This window comes from Xyrauchen texanus, chromosome 21, assembly GCF_025860055.1.
Source record: "Xyrauchen texanus isolate HMW12.3.18 chromosome 21, RBS_HiC_50CHRs, whole genome shotgun sequence".
Classification (NCBI taxonomy): domain Eukaryota; kingdom Metazoa; phylum Chordata; class Actinopteri; order Cypriniformes; family Catostomidae; genus Xyrauchen; species Xyrauchen texanus.
The window spans coordinates 10,064,592-10,074,184 of NC_068296.1; the positions used below are offsets into that span (position 1 = coordinate 10,064,592).

The 9,593-nt window shown below is 41.3% G+C and overlaps 1 pseudogene; it reads right to left on the reverse strand.

Moving 5' to 3' along the window:
• Positions 1-365: 365 nt before the first annotated feature.
• On the reverse strand, positions 366-6,631 carry LOC127661292 (uncharacterized; annotated as a pseudogene).
• Between the last annotated feature and the right edge of the window lie 2,962 nt (positions 6,632-9,593).

Sequence of the window (9,593 nt, forward strand, 5' to 3'; positions counted from 1 at the left end):
TTTGATTGCAGTTCATTAATTTAACATCACAAGCAACTCATAGCTTATTATCAATAACTATTTCTGCTATACATTTGCATTACAATGTCATTATATATATTTAAAAATGTAATGATATTTTTTGCCTTTAATTATACAATATGGAAATTACATTGATGTTAATACATTTTTGTCAGTCTTTCCATAGTAAATTCTCAACTGTCAGTCTCGAGAAGAAAGAAGTAGAATGGTGACACTAATTTTTGTTCTAACATACACCTTCTGGTGCTACTTGGACACGTCATCAGTGATGAACCCGGGGTCAAAAGGTGTTTCGGGTCTTTAATCAACAGACACCCTCGCCCGGGCGACCCAGCCGGGGGTGATCAGTCCCCGGCCTGTGTCCAAGTGGCGTGCTACTCCACGGTTCCCCCCTCCTGATCCACAACCATCGTGAGGCTTTTTTGGCAGCCTCAGAGATGTTCTTTATGGCTCGCCTGCACAGTTGTCCTTTAACTCCAAGGAGTTTGAGTGTTCGGGGTAACGACTGTCCTGCAAAGCCCCGGCAACCGACCTCCACTGGCTCATTGCGTGTTTTCCAGCCGCTGCTCCTGCACTCCTCCACCAGCTCTGCATATTTGGCTCTCTTACGCTCATTTGCCTCCTCCAATCTGTCTTCCCAGGGGACAGTAAGCTCCACTATGACCACGTGCCTGGTCGGCTCCGATGTAATCACCACGTCTGGGCGGAGTGAAGTGGCCGTGATGTGATTCGGGAACTTGAGCTGCCTTCCAAGGTCCACTTGAAGGTGCCAGTCTCTTGCATTGGCCAGGAGCCCGCCTGGGGAGCGTGGCTGCTGATGTGCCTTCTCTCCAGCTCTGACAAAGGATATGGTTTGCTTGGAGGGCTGCTGACTCTTACTGCTCTGAATTGCTGTGGTGATAATATTCGCAAGAGCCCTGAGGACCTGGTCATGTCGCCAGTGATACCGCCAATCCCCCAAAGCCTTTGGACAGCAGCTGAGGATGTGCTCCAGTGTGCCACTTTTTTGGCACAGTTGGCATGTTGGTAAGTCTACCAGGCCCCAGCGGTGTAGGTTGGATGGGCTAGGTAGAAGATCATACACCGAACGGATCTGGAACTTGATGCGCTGTGGTTCAGAGCTCCACAGCTCTGCCCAGGTGATCTTGCGCTGCTCGGCGTTCTCCCACCTAGTCCAGGCACCTTGCTGTTTCATACCGACCATCTTGGTCATGCGGTCCTCCTCCACCTCTGCCCGCACCTCGTCCAGCACCAACTGACGCTTCTCCATCCCTCTTGATTTGTCATAGCGTGGCTTAGGGAAACTGCCCAGGCCTGCACGTCCCACTGCCACGTTGCCAACCAAGACACCATGCCTCAGCCGAGCCTCCGCTCTGTCCACCGCTTCCTGTGCCTTCCACTTCCTTCCCGTCTTAACACAGATTCCAGCTGAGGAGACTTTGCATCGGAGGAATCTTGGTACATGATGAGCTCCCGGGCACGTGTGACCTTGAATTCCTCGGACAAGCTGCTGATGGGAAGTTGCAACTTGGTGGAATGGCCATAGAGGGCGATGTTACTCAGGGACCGTGGGAGTCCTAACCACCTCCTGAGGAACTGACTGATGGTTCTCTCCAGTGCTTCTACCGTTGTCATGGGTACCTCGTATATAAGAAGGGGCCAGAGAAGCCTTGGTAGGATTCCATGTTGGTACATCCAGGTTTTTTACTTTCCTGGAAGCCCCGACTTGTCGACTGCCGTGAGCCAGTTTGTCATGTCGCTTCTGGTTTGTTGGAGCGCGGTTGTGTCCTTCAGGGCGCTGTCAAAGATCTTCCCCAAGCTCTTGACTGGTCTTTCTGTTACTGAAGGAATTTGTGTCCCCTCCAAGTTGAAGCGGAACCTATCGGCCACTTTGCCTTTCTTTAAAACCAGGGACCTGGACTTGGCTGGCTTAAAACTCATCCTTGCCCATAGGATGAGGCGTTGGAGCCCCTGAAGAAGCCATCTACACCCGGGAACTGAAGCTGCTGTCACAGTAATGTCATCCATGAAGGCTCTTATGGGTGGCTGCCGAGTACCAGATCTAGACATGGGACCTCTACATTCCACCTCTGCTGATTTGACGATCATGTTCATGGCTAGAGCGAAGAGTGGTACGGAGATTGTACAGCCGGTGATAATACCCTTCTCTAGCCGTTGCCAGGCAGATGTTACCGTCCCTGATGAAACTCTCAATCTGAAACTGTTGTAGTAGTCCAGAATAAGGTTGCGGATCGTCTCTGGCACATGATGTCTTGTCAGTGCTTCTTTGACCAGCTTGTGGGGAATAGACCCGTAGGCATTGGTAAGATCCAGCCAGAGTACGGCAAGGTCTCCTCTGTTCTCCTTTGCCTCCCGGATCAACTAGCTCACCACTCCTGTGTGCTCTAAGCATCCAGGTACTCCCGGGACTCCCCCCTTTTGCACTGAGGTGTCTATATACCCGTTCTTCAAGAGGAACTCCATTAGCCGTTGTGACACGATCTTGAAGAAGATTTTACCTTCGACACAGAGCAGCGAGATTATGTGAAACTGCTCGATGGTACTTGCATTCTCTTCTTTGGGTATCCAGATCCCCTCTGCTGATCTCCATTGGGAAACCACCTTCCCTCTCTGCCAGAACACCTTCAGGATTTTCCAGAGTCGTAAAAGGAGCCTTGGGCACTGTTTATAGACCTTGTAAGGTATTCCGCTGGGACCAGGAGTGGAGTTTGATCTTGCTGCCATTACCGCATCCTTCACTTCTTTCAAGATGGGCCCGGAGATGTTGAACTGGGCCGCTGGTTCTGGAGGTTCGATGAGCTTCTCACAGGGGCCGAGGTCTTGCTCCCTAGCAGAGTCACTGAATGTGATACTGAGGTGGTGGTTCATTTCCTCTGCCGAGCACGTGAGGTTGCCGGTTTTCTTCTGTCCCAGGAGTCTCTTAGTGAAGCCAAAGGGATTTGAGATGAATGCCTTACGCTTGCGGGCTTGCTCCTTTCCCTTTTTTCTGTGCCACTCGGCCCGCCTGAGTGTGGTGAGCTTCTTCCTTACAATCGCTCTGAGCTCTGCCAGGGCCATTTTCTCCTCCTCCTTTGCTACCTTGTACTGACGTTTCAGGGATCGTAGATCTTGTCTGAGCTGGCTGATCTTTACCTCTCGCCGGTTTGGTTGTGATGGAGTAGATGTACCACACTTTTCTGTAACACCAAACCGCTCTGCGCCTATACCCATTGTGAGGGTGCACATGGTATGGAGTTTCTGTTCAACATTCCCCTTGCATGTCGACTCCAAGATCTTATCGAGGTCCTCATCGAACTGGTGCCACTCCTTCTTGTTAGCGGCAGGCCACTTCACCCGGCGCTGTTCTGGCTTTTGCTTTGAGAAGAAGATAATACTCGTGAATTTTACATCATCAATTCATATTTAACTAAACCTAATCCCTAACCTAAAGAGTAGAGGGAGTAGTCACGTTAACATAAATAATGAAGGTGATTCGGAGGTTGGGAAAATTAAATTTTTACTCCACTGATGGTTAGGTTTAGGGTTGAAAAAAAAAAAAAAGAATATTGGAAGTTAATAAAATATGCAGATTCCAGGGGGATTCGTGAAAAGAATTGTATTTTGCTATGTTGAAACTAACTGGGGGTCACTTGGCACCTCAATATAATGATTCAATATATTGCAATACATCACAATATCATAATTTGATTAGATTACTAATCAATTCCAATTCCAATTAAATGGGGTATATTTCAGTTATATACTGATGTCTGATGAAGCGCATGTAGCTCAAAACATCACGTTTTTGCTCATACGAGCTCATTAACTTGATTTGGAGGTAAAAGTTTGCCACGTTTGTTGTGTGTTTACATGATATGAATACCCAAATAGTTTAATATAAATAGTGATATTTGGATGTAAATTTGATATAATATCATGAGAAAAAGTACAACGATATATCGATAATTAATTATACCGACACAACCCTAATCTGTGCAATACACATTAATTGTAATCACAGATAGCACTAATGCACTAAAGAAACATGCATGTCCTATCTCGTTGTTGAACTACAGATGAACTGCCGATAGTCTCAAAAAGACAGTACTGTTTTAGCTCTTGTTTCACATATCAGTATAAATACTTGTAAATAGTACAAAATATGCATGTAAACAATAAAATGTAATACAACATATGCATGCATTATAAATATGCATTTTCAAGACATCATATTTATTGATGGAGGCCATGGAACATGCAAAAAAAAGCGTTGTGGCCAGAATTATCAAAACTTGCAAAATGTATAATTCACAAGTTACCAAGTTAGAAGGTCCCTGTATGATTAATTGCATAAGCTGAGGGAACATTTCTTTCATATGTAAGCAAAAAAGCCATTATATCAGAAATGTACCCACATTTATTGGACTTGAATCCGAATCTTATGGGTTATCGAATGAATAAAGGGATGTAAACAGATCAAACCTATAGTGATTGATCAATAATAATCAATGTTAATAATGATTTTTAATTATATTTAGTCTTTAGGTCACATCTTGGTTTTGTGTTAATGAAGGAGTACTTCAGACTGACTGATGGTGCATGGGGGTACTTAAGGCAAAAAAGGTTGGGAAACACTGGAATGCACTACATCATTTATAACTAAAAATACAACTCTCTTTTGTGACCACTCTGCACATTTTACCTAGAATATGGAGCTCACGTGCCCATATGTTCAACAACACTTCCAGCTTCAGCAACTTTGAGCAGTGGTTTGGATTTCAGCAGCAGAACTTTCAACCTACTATTGCCGTATTCACACTAGCTGGCAAAAGACATAACTTCAGTTGAGAAGACAAAAAAATATATATATACTACTAATAATAATAAACAAAAAGTAATCCATATAAAATATTGGATAAAGCTCTAATACTTCTTGTCTAAACATATATGTTTTTCTGTGTCTTGTACATTGTACAGAACTTTATTTTTTAACATTGATTTTTTTAATTATAAGTTATGTTATAACACTACATAAAAGCAAGTGTTACGTACTCTATGTTACTGGGAGATATGTATTACAGTATGTGCAATTCTGACCTTTTTAGATCAGTGCACACAGTCTAAGAACTCGGTGCAAGGAATACAAAATACATGGTACCTTACAGAACCTTTATAGAGTTGATTAGGCCTGAGGTCAACATATGTGCCAATAAAGTTAAACAATGGGACAATGGCACTCCAACCACACACTACAAGATATGGAGAAATTTCAGTCGTTGGCTCTGGAGCCCAGTGGGGAGTGCCAAAGAGCATGTGGATTGACAGAGCTGGATGAATTTTACACAGGCTTGTGTGATGCTGTTTTGGGTCACTGGATATCATAGGATCTGTGGTCAGTAAATCTTACAGAGTGGTGACAAGCGCACAGGGTGATGTAGAGTGAGTGAAAAGTCTTTCAAGTGGCACAGGGGATTCCAGTTTGACCGACTGCTTACAAGACATACCAGTGGCCTGAGAGAGTATTTGGCCAACGTTCATATTTCATCTCTAGCTCAAGTCAATATAGAATGGTGATTGCAGTCTGCTTCTGGTCAGCATAATAAATGTATTTGACTTGTGAAGTATTCACTAGGAATATAATGCCAACTCTGAATTCTACTTTTCAGAGGTGGGCAGTGGCGGTCTTAACTGTTTTCAGTGGTCTCAGAGTAATTCACATGCATTGTGAAGGCAAAGTGCTGCAGGTTTACCTATTACAAACATTTGAAGCAGCTTAAAGTTATAATAGAAATCTAAAATTCGTGACAATATCACAGAAACATTTGAACAGATTTTGTAATGAGGAACATGGTAAACTGTCAAATACAGGCTGACAATGCACTTTTATTGTTGAAGTTGAAGTAAATATGACAGAAATATATTACTAATGTATAAAACAAATCCTCAAAATTATAATTCATTATAATATTATAAAAATAAACTTGAACTGAGATCCAAAATACAAGCAAGTGAAGTTTTGTAGTTTTGAAAGCAGACAAGCACGCACACACACACGCACACGCACACACACGCACACACACACACACGCACATTCATTACAAGGACTCTCCATAGATATGATTTTATACTGTACAACCCTACCTCTACCTGTTGAACAGTTGCTTTAAAAATTGTAACTGTGCCCCTTGTGGGGGGTTAGACAAGAAGAAGTAGACCTGGTTTGGGATCTCAACAATATATTTTTTGTGGTATTTATTGGCTGCCAAGATCATGACATCATTGAAAGATATGCCATGTAGATAATTTTGAGAAGTGTTGTGCCTATGCAGTTTGTGGAAATATTAAAACATTTTCCATTTGATTTTAAGAACATTTTATTTAAAATTTTGTATGATTAACAATTTTGGTACTGTGTTGCCAACACAATAAAAAGTATAAAATCATAAGCAAAACCATTTGAGCACCACTGTTGGTTCTAAATATATATGTAATTTTGGCTGTGGAAGGGCTCTGCTTTTGTATGAGTTCATTAATGAGTGTGTTGGTGTGCAAGTGTATTTTTGTGCAGTCTTATTTGGAGAGTACTTACCGGTAGGATGCTCATCAACATACCAATTATTCCAATCAACCTCCTGGGGCAAATAGTTAGGGATGTAAGCCTGATTTGCCACAACAGGTCAAAGTGCCTCTTCATAGTCATGAATACAAAGGATGTAGGCAGTGCCAAGTCAAGATGTCAATCCCAAATAGATTGTTGTTTTTTTTTCTCAAACTGTACTGCTGTTTCTACCATTTATTAATCACAAACTTTTGTGGCAAAGCTGAGGAAGACTGGGTAGTTTGAAAGTGTCACAATAAAATGTCCTTCGAGGATCCTGAGTGAGCAGCCAATACCTTTCTCTTCTTTTTAAGTCTTTAATTGCTTTTTCTCTCTTTTGCGTTTTTTTTTTTTTTGTTGTTGTTTTGTTTGTTTGTTTGTTTTATTTTTTGTTTTGTGGCTGAAATTGAAAAAGGTGAAGCTGGTCACAGAGCAATGAAAAGATGTGCTGTGCTGTGGAGGGATAAGGTCGAACTCTAGGTTGAGACGTGGGCTAACTCGCTGTGTAATCCTGCCTGTCTCGGGCAAGATGGAAAAGCAAGCACTAGCACAGCATCAAGGCTGGATCTGACCACAGCATTATGTTAACTCAATCAGAACTCATTGGTAGAATTCACTGTGAATGGCTTTGTGACAGGGCAGAGGGCGGGGCCGGCTGGTGATTCTACACACCTGGTCCCTTATCAGGCTAATCAAGCCTCCGAAAGGGAAAAAGGCCGAATGCGGAAAGGGTCACGTAAACGATCTCTCTTTTCTGCATTCGGCCTTTATCCCTCTCGGAGGCTTGATTAGCCTGATAAGGGACCGCGTGTGGAGAATCACTACCCGGCCCCGCCCTCCGCCCTGTCACAGGCTTCTAAAGCCATGGTTTATTTGCATGCACTCTCTGTGTTGTTTTTGCACCGTATTCACTAGAATATTAAATATGCAAATCAGTTAATGTTGCAAACACTTTGGAAAAGAATTGTGTTTCACTCTATTTATGGCACAATTTCCGATCTTGCGGGTCGGTTCTGAGTGCTCGGTTATGTAAAATGCTGAAATTGTGCTCAAATATACAACACATGGATATAAAGTATGTCCAGTTAAAATGCTCTTCTCCGTGATCATTATTTGAAGAACTACTTCTGCTAGGATCAACAGAACTTTTACTCTTTTTAATAAAATTTTATTGACTGCCTGCTTTCTGTGAATGGTGTTATTGCAACATTAATTACGCTTGTCAAATAGTGCTGAGTTTTGTGAACAAGGTCCAATCTATAAACCTAGATGACTTGGAAAAGAGGCTTGTTTGTGATGAAAAGAATGACAATTACTTAATTTAAATACTCAAGGTGAGTGCTGATTCTGGATTGCAGACAGTTAGTGAATAAAATGCAGGCTTTTTGCTCTGAAATACTATACTCAAAAGTGCGGCAATTGTTAATTGAAATGAATGTGTTAGGTAAAACCTTAGCAGGCATAACAATTAAGTACATAAATGAATACAAATTAATACATAGATAAATATTGAATTATATTTGAACTTTAAAAAAACTGCTTAGTTTTTCATTGCATTGCTAAGGGGATTTCAAAACATAGCAGGCTGTGCTGATTTCACTCATTTATAAAAACACATTATGAATACCACATTATACCAGTTTTTCACCCAGAAATATGCATGCATACAAATTCATAGACAATTCCACGGTCATGACATTTCTTTTCTTCCTATTGTAGCTGTACAAAGTAACAGCTCAAGGCTACTGTCAGACACCCCTCATAAATACAAAAATTGCAGAATGAGAAAACATTTTTACTGCGACCTCACTTTAGCCTTCAGAAATCCAGTGTTTTAAAAAAAAAAAACAATAATGATAATAATAATAATTTACAAATACCCTGCTACATAAGTGTGTTTGTAGAAACCTATATGGTAATAAATGTGTTTGTTCAGGTATCACTTTAAATAGAGTTTCCCCTTTGCTAGTATGTGAGACATTAGAGACTCTGGTAATTAGCATTGATGCTCATGAATGGTATTGCCATGACAGCATAGCTGTCTGTCAGCTCTTATACATCCTGAATTATACAATGACCAGTCTACCTTTAATTAAGGGTTCCACAGAAAGACAGGCATGATCTTTTCACTGCTTGCAGTAAAATACCTCCAGTATGCGGTGACCTTAATTCTACTCAGAATCATTCAAAGTAATAATAAATAACCTTTATATTTATAAATAACACTTTCATTGGTTATACATTGTGGCAAATCACTTATTAGAGCGTTCATATGCTAACATTCCTAAATCTATTTATATTAGATTTGGTTTTTCATTTCCAGAGTCCATAACGTCAGGCCCAGTCTGAAGATGTATGTGAATGTAGAGTGTAGAGGCTTCTGTAAGTGTGAAGTTTAACTCAAGGATGGTCAGTATGTCCTTGTACGAGAGTGAGGCTGCTCAACTCTTCTTCTTAGGTATTGATTACCCTCCCCTGACCTCGGAGAACACACAAACCTGATTCTACAGAGAGAGAAAACTTTTTTTTAATTTGTTTTGCTTCATTGCATGGGTGAGGAATAGAGAGTGTGAGACTGGGAGAGAGAGAGACAGAGAGACAGAGAGAGAGAGTTTAAGGCTTTCAAACTGTGAAAGCCCTTAAACTTTCACAGTTTGAGCCACAAGGAGGTTTTAGACGGTTCACGGAAAATTAGATACAATTCGTAAAATACGTTTTACAAAAAGTATTGTTAGGGTTAAGTACTGTCAAAGTTAATGTGATATCCTAAAATATTGAATATGTTTAACAACCCGGTTTTCAACCTGGTCTCATGAGAAGTTTAAAAATTGTAGGGGTTGTCTCGTACAAAAAACAACAAACGATGTTACCATGAAGTGTGCCCAAACCAAAACTAAACCTAACCATAAACTGTAACCCCTTATCCAACCCCTAAAACTAACCATGATTTTAATAGGGAAAAAAACTGTAGTGG